Below are 13,134 nucleotides of genomic sequence, written 5' to 3' on the forward strand. Positions count from 1 at the left end.
ACTGAATGTTGGATCTGTCATACTTCCCCACAAACTGTGCATGAGAATTCAGATCCATTGCCTATGTTGAATTATAGTATTTTACCCGCTGCTACCATTAATTTTAACATTATTTTTAAATGAGCCATGCGTATTAGACTATGGCATCCTCCTGGGTTGTTACCCCAGCCTCAGGTACCCTGTTTTACTTTAATCCAGGTTTATGACAAGGCTATGCAGAATTGCTCCAAGGAGAGAAAGGTCTTACGCATGAACAATATCTTGAATAACCCCCAAGTCCAGCTTAGAAGGCCTGGGACCTTTACAACCTTACTATTTTTGTCCTAAAAGATAAAAAACTGCTTAACTAAAATGATTTGGGTGAACTATTGTCCCTCTTTTCACTAAGCTCTAGAACACACTAAACGTGGGATGATTATCCACCTGTAATAATTCTTTAACAGGAACTTAGCTTGAACAAGTCAATCAATCCATCTCATTTCCTCATGATCACACTGGAAGGAAAGTGATTTGTGCTCCTTATGGGTATGTATTTTTATGTGGAGAATCAAATTACTACAAGGTGAAAGAACCATACCCAGTTACCCAACCTTACACTTAGGCACCACCTTGTTCGAATGGCTGGAACATGACAGGCCAATGTATCTTAGGCCTTTTAGGGGTTCCTCTAGAGTTCCATACCTATGGTGAAAGTAAACACCAGGCTGATTATTTGAAAATTCTTATTTACCATAAAAGAGATGCAGACCCTTTTAATAGGCAGACTGAAATATCAAAATCTTATATCTGAAAAACACAGGTTAGGATGGATATTTCTCTGAGCCTTTCTTTTTTTTTTTTTTTTTCTACCCTGGAATGGTGTCTCTCAGTTTGAAAAGTCCATTTGCAATTTGTCTTCCACTATGGCCCAAATTGCTGATGGAAATGGCAATCCAACAAAAATCTCTGGACTCCCTTTCTAAGGTTGAATTACATAATAGAATAGTTCTTGATTTTATTTTAGCTGAACAAGGAACAGTCTGCACCATTGCTAATCCCTCATGCTGTACCCAGGTAAATACCTCAGGAGAAATAGAACGAGATATTAAGAAGATCCACCAAAAGGCTACTTGGTTCTATTCAATACCCTCTATGCCTAATTCTACTTTTCTGGATGCTTTTAGCTGATTGCCCAACAGTACCGGTTCTTGGTTATGCTCAATATTGTGAACTAGATTATTGTTATGATAATTATTATAAGACTAATCAAATGCCTTATTAAAAGCTTTTCTAATAGTTGTAATCAGGATAGAACCCCTCTAATTAAGCAAAGAATTATGTATGTTGAATAAACTATATTCAGTAATATAGGTCAACTATATAGTAATATAGGTCAACGTTTTGCCTCTTTCCTTCTTTCTTTCTGGGAGACTTCATACTGAACTTTATTGTTTAGATTCGACCTGAAACCATTCTTCAAATGTGACTTTGTCTGCTACAATAACCCTGATAAGCCAACTCACCCTGAAGATGAGACCTGTTAGCTTGGCAAGGTGAAGTTGATAATCCCTATTGGCCAAAGTCCCTTGCATAAGGGCATGTAGAAGTCCCTGCAGAAGAAAGGTAACTCTTATTGTGGGTGGATGTGATTGGTAACCCATGGTGCAGGCTTGATCAAAAGGGGAGAATATGTTGGCAGACCCCTAAAATGAGAGGTGTACCTGCCAAGCTTGCAGTAATGAGTTAATCTGCTCTGTCTCTGAGGGAGTGAGGGAAAGCAGGGGGACAAAACTGTGGCTGTTCTCAGAAAAAAAATGTTTTCGTGAAAACTGTCCTTGTCCTTGAAAGATAGACAGAATCATTTGCACAAAATACTTGTACAGGCTGGTTCCAGGATATCTGTAGATTAATTGTTACGTGACTTGTGGTTACTGTTTCCTTAAATTTTCATGCATAAATAGTTCTCAACTCCTGTACTTCAAAGCATTTAGCCTTTTTGCTTCATGCTCCCCAGTTGCAGTTGCTCTATTCCTCAATAAAACTCATTTTTTTGTTTTACCCCCAAATAAGAATTTTGTTCTTCAACAGACATTTAGTAAAACTGTTTCCTGCTTTAGAAGACATACCATATGTCAACCAAAGTTGTGGGATAAAGGGAAATGATTAGAAAAATTTACCAACTTAGTATTTGCTGGCTTCTTCTAGCCACTTTTAGCAAAGTTCTATGAGAGATCAACTCAGGCAAGAGCCACCCAGTCTATACAGGTAGAGATGGAAAGGAATACAGCTTTAGTAAGTGAGGAATTCTCTCTTATCTGTATTCTAAGAGGACTAAGATCCCCATAATTTGAAGTCTTAAAGGGATGGGGGGAAAAAAGACTACATCTATATCCTCAAGTTGAAGCACATAGAGAAAGTGCTTGTGAACAGAACCCTTAGAAGGATGTATGCCTGGTAATCAGCCATATGAAGCTGTAAGCTCACTGACAAATATGGGATTAAGAATGCTGTCAACTTATCAAATCCCATTATTTCAGGTGCCCCCAAGTTAGCTGCCATTAAAAGTGAGGTAGCTGGGTAGTGCATATACAGATGCCAGGAAATACTAGAGCCTTCATGCTTAAAACCTATATGTAGGCAAGAGTTGTGAGATGACATCAAGGACATCATACATGAAGAAAGCAAGAGGTCACTGAAAAGACAGGAAAGAAAGAAAAGACCAAGATGAATGTCAGAGAAGACTCTGAAACTTGCTCTTGAGCATCGAGCAGCTAAAGCAAAAGGAAGAATTGATGAAGTAAAAGAACTGAACAGATTTCAAAGGGCGTCTACAGAAGACAAAGTAAAGTATTATAATGACATGTGCAAAGAGCTGGAAATGGAAACCAAAAGGGAAGAATACACTCGGCATTTCTCAAGCTGAAAGAACTGAAAAAAAATTTCAAGGCTCGAGTTGCAATAGTAAAGGATTCCATGGGGAAAATATTAAATGACGCAGGAAGCATCAAAAGAAGATGGAAGGAATACACAGAGTCATTATACCAAAAAGAATTACTCAATGTTCAACCATTTCAAGAGGTGGCATATGATCAGGAACCAATGGTACTGAAAAAAGAAGTCCAAGCTGGTCTGAAGGCATTGGCGAAAAACAAGGCTCCAGGAATTGATAAAATATCAACTGACATGTTTCAACAAACAGATACATCGCTGGAGGTGCTCACTCATCTATACCAAGAAATATGGAAGACAGCTTCCTGGCCAACTGACTTGAAGACATCCATATTTATGCCTATTCCCAAGAAAGGTGATCCAATCAAATGTGGAAATTATAGAACAATATCATTAACATCACACACAAGCAAAATTTTGCTGAAGATCATTCAAAAATGGCTGCAGCAGTATATCAGCAGAGAACTGCCAGAAATTCAGGCTGGTTTCAGAAGAGGACGTGGAACCGGGGACATCATTGCTGACGTCAGATGGATCCTGGCTGAAAGCACAGAATACCAGAAGGATGCTTACCTGTGTTTTATTGACTATGCAAAGGCATTCGACTATGCAGATCATAACAAACTATGGATAACATTGCGAAGAATGGGAATTTCAGAATACTTAATTGGCTCATGAGGAACCTTTAAATAGATCGAGGCAGTTGTTCGGACAGAACAAGGGTATAGTGATTGGTTTAATGTCAGGAAAGGTGTGCGTCAGGGTTGTATTCTTCCACCATACCTATTCAATCTGTATGCTGAGCTGGACTATATGAAGAACGGGGCATCAGGATGGAGGAAGACTCATTAACAACCTGTGTTATGCAGATGACACAACCTTCCTTGCTGAAAGTGAAGAGGACTGGAAGCACTTACTAATGAAGATCAAAGACCACAGCCTTCAGTATGGACTGCACCTCAACATAAAGAAAACAAAAATCCTCACAACTGGACCATTGAGCAACATCGTGATAAATGGAGAAAAGATGGAAGTTGTCGAGGATTTCATTTTACTTGAATCCACAATCAACAGCCATGGAAGCAGCAGTCAAGAAATCAAAAGACGCATTGCATTGGGCAAATCTGCTGCAAAAGACCTCCTTGAAGTGTTGAAGAGCAAAGATGTCACCCTGAAGACTAAGGTGCACCTGACCCAAGCCATGGTATTTTCAATCGCATCATATGCATGTGAAAGCTGGAGAATAAATAAGGAAGACCGAAGGAGAATTGATGCCTTTGAATTGTGGTATTGGTGAAAAATATTGAATATACCATGGACTGCCAAAAGAACGAACAAATCTGTCTTGGAAGAAGCGCAGCCAGAATGCTCCTTAGAGGCAAGGATGGCAAGAGTGCGTCTTACATACTTTGGACATGTTGTCAGGAGGGATCAGTCCCTGGAGAAGGACATCATGCTTGGCAGAGTAAAGGGTCAGCAGAAAAGTGGAAGACTCTCAACGAGGTGGATTGACACAGTGGCTGCAACAATGAGCTCAAGCATAACAATGACTATGAGGATGGTGCAGGACCGGGCAGTGTTTCGTTCTGTTGTGCATAGGGTCGCTATGAATCGGAACTGACTGGACAGCACCTAACAACAACAACAACAACAATGCAGAGCAAATAATACAAGAAGCTGGACTGTATGAAGAAGAACGCAGCATCAGAATTGGAGGAAAACTCATTAATGACCTGCAACATGCAGATGAAACAATCTTGCTTGCTGAAAACGAAGATGACTTGAAGCACTTACTCATGAAGGTCAAAGACTATAGTCTTCAGTATCAATTATACCTAAATGTGAAGAAAATGAAAATCCTTACAAATGGACCCTGTTATGGATTGAAATGTGTCCCCCAAAAATGTGTGTGAACTTGGCTAGGCCATGATTCCTAGTATTGTGTGGTTTCCTTCATTTTGTGATTTGATGTAATTTTCATGTGTTGAAAATCCCAGTCTCTGCCTGTGGTTCACGATGCATGTAAAAATGACTCGGGGGCAGTGTCTGACCTCCTCTAACTTCACAAGAGGGAAGGAGAACTAAGATCAACAGCCCAAGGCTGATTCCCATGAGGTGAAGGTAAGACATGCCTTCTTTCTGCGCCATCGTTACCAACTCTGACACCAACCGTCCCTCCCATAGCATTCTCTGCTGGGTTCGATAATTCATTGCAATAGCCACACAGAACTCACAGACCATACTTATGATTATGGGGTTTATTAGGGAAGTAACAGGTTATAATTCACGCTCAAGAACGCGCAAGGATACAGTTCTTTCATCAGTACATCCTCTTCCTGGCTGTACTTGCAGGCATGCCTCTCCATGGCCCTAGACCTCCGCTCAAAGGCTCTCAGCTTTCTCCATGGGCTGGAAGGCCCATGGCGCATTCTCCTGCTGCTGGGTCTCTGCTGCCGGGTCTCTCCTGCGGGGTCATTCCTGCTAGGTCTCTCCTGCCACCACTCCTCACCATCTTCAGGGTTACAACTCATTCTCTCTCTCAATCTCCTGCTTCCAGGAGCTTCTCCATGCAGGGACCCCAGGCCCAAAGAATATGCTAGCTCTTCTTCCTTGGTGGTGGTGGGATTCTTCTCTTTCTCGCTTCTGGAGTGGCTCATTTCAGGCCCTGAGGGATGGCAAAACTGACCAATCCCTTTGGTGAACCACAATTCCCTATTACACGGTTAAAAAATCCATTGCCATTGAGGTAATTCCAACTCATTGTGACCCTATCACACAGTCGCACCCAATCACTTGGGTGGGAGTTACAAAACCGTGATGAGAAAGGCCACAAAAATCAACCCATTACACCACAATGCAAGATGAGGTTATATCAAAGAGGATTAGGGTGGGATGCAAACCCCTGACTGATGCAAGAGCGTTTTCCTGGGGTGTGGCCTGCATCTTCTTTTATCTTACAAGAAGCGAGCAGAAGGATATGGGCCTCATCCCACTAAGAAAGAATCACTGGGAGTGGGGCACATCTTTTGCACCTAGGGTCTCTGTGCTGAGAATTTCCTAGACCAGGGGAAGATTGAAAAAAAGGGCCTTCTCCCAAAGCCAACAGAGAGACAGAGTCTTCTCCTGGAGCTGGCACCCTGAATTTGGACTTCTAGCCTTCTAAACTGTGAGAGAATACATTTGTTTGTTAAAATTATCCATTTGTGGTATTTCTGTTACAGCAGCACTAGATAACTAATACAGACCCATAAACAACATCATTATGATGGTAAAGAAATTGAAGCTGTCAAGGATTTCATTATTCTTGGATCAACAATCAATGCCCATGGAAGCAGCAGTGAAGAAACCAAACGACATGTCGCTTTGGGCAAATATGCAGCAAAAAGATCTCTTTAAAATCTTAAAAAGCAAAGAGGGAGCAACAAAAGAAACCCTCAGGCACCAGAAGAAAACATATCATAAAAATTAGAGCACAACTAAATAAAACAGAAAAACAATTGAAAGAATTAATAAGACCAAAATTGAGGAACTATTGGCCAAACTGACAAAGGAAAAAACAGAAGAGGAAGGAAATAACCCAAATAAGAAATGAGATGGGCGATATTACAACAGACTCAAATGAAATTAAAAGAATCATATCAGATTAAAAAAAAAAAAAAAAAATTTTTTTTTTTTTTTTTTTTTTTATGAAAAATTGTACTCTAACAAATTTGAAAACCTAGAAGAAATGGGTGAATTCCTAGAAACACACTACCTACCTAAACTAACACAAACAGAGGTAGAACAACTAACTAGACCCATAACAAAGGAAGAGATTGAAAAAGTAATTACAAAAAAAACTCCCAATAAAAAAAAAAGCCCTGGCCGGGACAGCTTCACTGTAGAGTTCTACCAAACTTTCAGAGAAGAGTTAACACCACTACTACTAAAGGTATTTCAGAGCATGGAGAAGGATGAAATACTCCCAAACTCATTCCATGAAGCCAACATAAACCTGATACCAAAACCAGGTAAAGACACCACAAAAAAAGAAAATTACAGACCTATATGCCTCATGAACACAGATGCAAAAATCCTCAACAAAATTCTAGCCAACAGAATTCAACAACATATCAAAAAAATAATTCACCATGACCACGTGGGATTCATGCCAGGTATGCAGGGATGGCTCAACATTAGAAAAGCAATTAATGGAATCCATCATATAAATAAAACAAAAGATAAGAATCACATGATTTTATCAATTGATACAAAAAAGACATTTGACAAAGTTCAATGCCCATTCATGATAAAAACTCTCAACAAAATAGGAATAGAAGTAAAATTCCTCAACATAATAAAGGGCATTTATACAAAGCCAACAGCCAACATCATCCTAAGTGGAGAGAGCCTGAAAGCATCCCCCCTGAGATTGGGAACCAGACAAGGATGCCCTTTATCACTGCTCTTATTCAACATCGTGCTGGAGGTCCTAGCCAGAGCAATTAGGCAAGATAAAGAAATAAAGGGCGCCCAGATTGGCAAGGAAGAAGTCAAATTATCTCTATCTGCAGATGACATGATCTTATACACAGAAAACCCTAAGGAATCCTCCAGAAAACTACTGAAATTAATAGAAGAGTTCAGCAGAGTATTGAGATACAAGATAAACGTACAAAAATCAGTTGGATTCCTCTACACCAACAAAAAGAACATCGAAGAGAAAATCACCAAATCAATACCATCTACAGTAGCCCCCAAGAAGATAAAATACTTAGGAATAAATCTTACCAGAGATGTAAAAGACTTATACAAAGAAAACTAGAAAACACTTCTGCAAGAAACCAAAAGAGACCTACATAAGTGGAAATGCATACCTTGCTCATGGATAGAAAGACTTAACACTATAAAAATGTCTATTCTACCAAAAGCGATCTACAGATTTCAGGCAATTCCGATCCAAATTCCAAGGACATTTTTTAATGAGGTGGAGAAACAAATCATCAACGTCATATGGAAAGGCAAGAGGCCCCGGATAATTAAAGCGTTACTGAAAAAGAAGAAAAAAGTTGGAGGCCTCACTCTACCTGATTTTAGAAACTATCATATCACCACAGTAGTCAAAACAGGCTGGTACTGGTACAACAACAGATACATAGGCCAATGGAACAGAATTGAGACTCCAGACATAAATCCATCCACATATAAGCAGCTGATATTTGACAAAGGCCCCAAAACAGTTAAATGGGGAAAATACAGTCTTTTTAACAAATGGTGCCGGCATAACTGGATATCCATCTGCAAAAAAATGAAACAAGACCCATACCTCACTCCATGCACAAAAACTAACTCAAAATGGATCAAAGACCTAAATATAAAATCTAAAACGATAAAGATCATGGAAGAAAAAATAAGGACAATGCTAGGTGCCCTAATACATGGCATAAACAGAACATTACTAACAATGCACAAGAAAAACTAGATAACTGGGAGCTCCTAAAAATCAAACACCTATGCTCATCCAAAGGCTTTACCAAAAGAGTAAAAAGATTACCGACAGACTGGGAAAAATTTCTAGCTATGACATGTCTGATCAGTGCCTGATCTCTGAAGTCTACGTGATACTGCAAAAACTCAACTATAAAAAGACAAATAACCCAATTAAAAAATGGGCAAAAGATATGAACAGACACTTCACTAAAGAAGACATTCAGGTAGCTAACAGATATATGAGGAAATGCTCACCATCATTAGCCATTAGAGAAATGCAGATCAAAACTACAATGAGATTTGATCTCACTCCAACAAGGCTGGCATTAATCTAAAAAACACAAAAGAATAAATGTTGGAGAGGCTGTGGAGAGATTGGAACACTTACACACTGCTGGTAGGAATGTCAAATGGTACAACCACTTTGGAAATCAATTTGGCACTTTCTTAAAAAGCTAGAAATAGAACTACCACATGATCCAGCAATCCCACTCCTTGGAATATATCCTAGGGAAATAAGAGCCTTTACACGGACAGATATATGCACACCTATGTTTATTGCAGCACTGTTTACAATAGCAAAAAGATGGAAGCAACCAAGGTGCCCATCAACAGATGAATGGATAAATAAATTATGGTATATTCACACAATGGAATACTATGCATCGATAAAGAACAGTGAGGAATCTGTGAAACATTTCATAACATGGAGGAACCTGGAAGGCATTATGCTGAGTGAAATTAGTCCGTTGCAAAAGGACAAATACTGTATAAGACCACTATTATAAGAACTTGTGAAATAGTTTAAACTGAGAAGAAAATATTCTTTGATGGTTATGAGAGGGGGGAGGGAGGTAGGGTGGGAGAGGGGTATTCACTAATTAGATAGTAGATAAGAATTATTTTAGGTGAAGGGAAAGACAACACACAATACAGGTGAGGTCAGCGCAACTGGACTAAACCAAAAGCAAAGAAGTTTCCTGAATAAACTGAATGCTTTGAAGGCCAGCGTAGCAGGGGCAGGGGTTTGGGGACCATGGTTTCAGGCAACACCTAAGTCAATTAAGAAAACATTCTGCATCCCACTTTGGAGAGTGGCGTCTGGGGTCTTAAATGCTAGTGAGCGGTTATCTAAGATGCATCAATTGGTCTCAACCCACCTGGATCAAAGGAGAATGAAGAACACCAAGGACACAAGGTAATTACGAGCCCAAAAGACAGAAAAGGCCACATAAACCAGAGACTACATCAGCCTGAGACCAGAAGTAGATGGTGCCCGGCTACAACCGATGACTTCCCTGACAGGGAACACAACAGAGAACCCCGGAGGGAGCAGGAGAGCAGTGGGATGCAGACCCCAAATTCTCATAAAAAGACCAGACTTAATGGTCTGAGACTAAAAGGACCTGGTGGTCATGGCCCCCAGACCTTCTGTTGGCCCAGGTAAGGAACCACTCCCAAAGCCAACTCTTCAGACAGGAATTGGGCTGGGCAATGGGTTGGACAGGGATGCTGGTGAGGAGTGAGTTTCTTGGATCAGGTGGACACTTGATACTATGTTGGCATCTCCTGCCTGGAGGGGAGATGAGAAGGTAGAAGGGGTTAGAAACTGGCGAAATGGACACGAAAAGAGAGAGTGGAGGCAGGGAGTGGGCTGTTCTATTAGGGGGAGAGCGATTGGGAGTATGTAGCAAGATGTATATGGGTTTTTGTGTGAGAGACTGGCTTGATTTATAAACTTTCACTTAAAGTACAATAAAAATTAAAACAAATACAAAGCAAAGATGTCACTTTGATGATTACGGTGCGCCTGACCCAAGCCACAGTATTTGCAGTCATTTCATATCCATGTGAAAGCTGAAATTAAAAAGGAAGACAGAAGAATTGGTGCAGTGGAATTGTGGTGCCGGCGAAGAATACTGAATATACAATGGATTGCCAGAAGAACGAACAAAGCAGTGTTGGACAAAGTGCAGCCAGAATGCTCCTTAGAAGCAAGGAAGCTGCGACTTCATCCTGCTTTGGATATATCATCAGGAAGGACCAATAACTAAAGAAGGACATCATGCTTGATAAAGTAGAAGCTCAGTGAAAAAGAAGATTCTCAATGAGATGGACTGACACAGTGGTTGTAAGAATGGGCTCAAACATAGCAATGATTGTGCAGATGCTGCAGAACTGGACAGTGTTCCATTCTGTTATACATAAGGCCACTATGAGTCAGGGCCAACTTAATGGCACCTAACAACAACAAAGCAAGAACTTTGTGGTTTTTTCTACCTACAACTGAATGAAAGCAAAAAGGATCAGAAGTATACTGAGTTTTCAGATGAATTGTATTGCCGGAGATACACCAAACTTGATTTGCATCCCTGGGTTTCTGCTGTTGCTGCCCACAAGCACAGTTACGGACATGTTTGGTTTTTCTGAAGCAGCATTAGCTGAAGTCAGTGTCTAATCACTAGTTCTGCAAACCTTGATACGCAGAACCTAGGACATGTATTATCCTAGTGCAGATCATAGCAGGCACAGGGTGGTTCTGGAATGGGCAGCTTGAGTACCTTTCTGATGGTAGTGATTTCCTAGGCATGGAAGTTGCAATGTGGTCCAGAAGCCACCATTTCCTGATTATAGAAGTCATAACTCCCTTAGTGGTCTGATTCTGCAAAGATTCTGAAAAACTAACCTAGAGTCTATTTCATCAGCATTCTCAAGGACTCAATAAGCTCCCTGCTTATACTACCTGGAATGGATTCTACTCTCTGCAACTTAATCTTGATACTATAAACTGTACCAGAAGAGTAGAGGGTGCAGACAATAGGATCCCAAGGAAACTGGAAAGGAGTACGTACTGGTTTGAAACCCTGGTAGCATAGTGGTTAAGAGCTACGTCTGCTAACCAAAAGGTCGCCAGTTTGAATCCACCAGGCACTCCCTGGAAACCGTGTGGGGCAATTCTACTCTGTCCTATAGGGTCGACAATGAGTCAGAATCGACTCGACGGCAACAGGTTTTTTTTTTGGTATGTATCAGTTATCTGTCCTCATACAGTTAGAAAGTAGCAATCATTCTGCTAGTGCTAGAAAGAATGAGGCACTGTCAAATTAGGCAATGGCAAATTAGGTGAGACTGACTTATATTTTCTAATTCTGTCCTTTTCTATGCTGGCCTCAAGAAATTTTGGGGTGCTTTCTTTTTCTGTACTCATATAAGAATTATAAGTTCCTTGAAGGTATCTCGTTTTGGACCTATTTTACCAACTGATGGTAGCACAGGCAGTTTAGAGATCACTATGTGATATCATAGTGTTCTTTTAGAGTTACAAACTCAACGATTAGTAGCTTTGTAAGTCTTACCCCTGAAATGGGCATTTGGAATGAATAATGACTTTAAGGTGGGTAAATTAAGGGACTTTTATCTGGGTTTTAAGGTTCCTGGCTTGGCAAGGGGAGAGAGTCTTCAATGCCCTGCAGATTTTCTGGGATAAATAGTTATCACTCTATAGGTGATTTCTTCTAGTCTCATGGTTTTAAATACCACTTGGAGCCCTGGTGGTGCAGTAGTTAAGACCTATGGCTGCTAACCAAAAGGTCGGCAGTTCAAATCCACCAGCCGCTCCTTGGAAACCCTATGGGAAAGTTCTACTCGTTCTATATGGTTGCTATGAGTTGCAATCAACTTAGTGGCAACAGGTGTTTATTTTTAGTGACTCTCATATTTATATCCACTGATCTAAATTCTCCACTGAGTTCCAAACTTGGAATCTAACTGCTGACTCAACATCTCTATTTGGATGTGCAACAGGTATCTCAATCCGACTTTGTCTAACAAAGAACAATGATCCATCCCTCCCACCAAACCCACTTCTACCCCAGTGTTCCCCATTTTAGCAAGGGCCAACCACTATCCAGTTGCTCAGGCAAAAACATACAAACAACTTTACATCTTTCTTCTTTCTTGGAGACCATGCAGCAATCCATAAGCAGATCTTGTTGGCTCTACTTCAAAATACATCCTGAATCCTAACCATTTCCAACACTTTCATTGCTACCACCTTATTGAAAAACAAAAAAACAAAACCCATTGCCATCAAGTCGATATAGGAAGAGATGGCATTTTATGTATGATGGTAAATCATTAAATGGTTTTGAACTAGGGAGTGGCATGGTTTTAAAAGTGACTTGTGGTAGATAGATTGTTGAGCTTCAAGAGCTTAAGCAGGGATGTCAGACAAGAGACTATTTCAGTAGTTCAGGGACTAAATTATGGTGGCTTTTCAGGCCACCCTGCTTAGGGTCTTGAAGCTCAACAATCTGTCTACCACAAGTCACTTTTAAAACCATGCCACTCCCTAGTTCAAAACCATTTAATGATTTACCATCATACATAAAATGCCATCTCTTCCTATTTGATCAGAACCCTGTCTGCCTCACTAATCTCATTTCCTATTACCTTCTCACCTAGGCTCACTGTACTCTAAGCACCTGGGACTCTTTTCTTTCCAAAACGTGAAGCCCACTGAGCCTCACGACCTTTGTAGCTTGCTGTTCTCTACCTGGACCATAAACTCAGATTCTTCTAAAGCTCGCTCCTTCTTTAATTCATCTCTCTGTTCCAATGCCAACTCCAGACCATCCTAAGACAGTACACTATCTCTTTTTCCTATTTATATTATTTAAGAGCTCGGCTATTCGAATACACGAGCCGCTCCTTCAAAACCCTATGACGCAGTTCTGC

The sequence above is a fragment of the Elephas maximus genome, chromosome 3 (genome assembly GCF_024166365.1).
Source record: "Elephas maximus indicus isolate mEleMax1 chromosome 3, mEleMax1 primary haplotype, whole genome shotgun sequence".
NCBI classification, from domain to species: Eukaryota; Metazoa; Chordata; class Mammalia; order Proboscidea; family Elephantidae; genus Elephas; species Elephas maximus.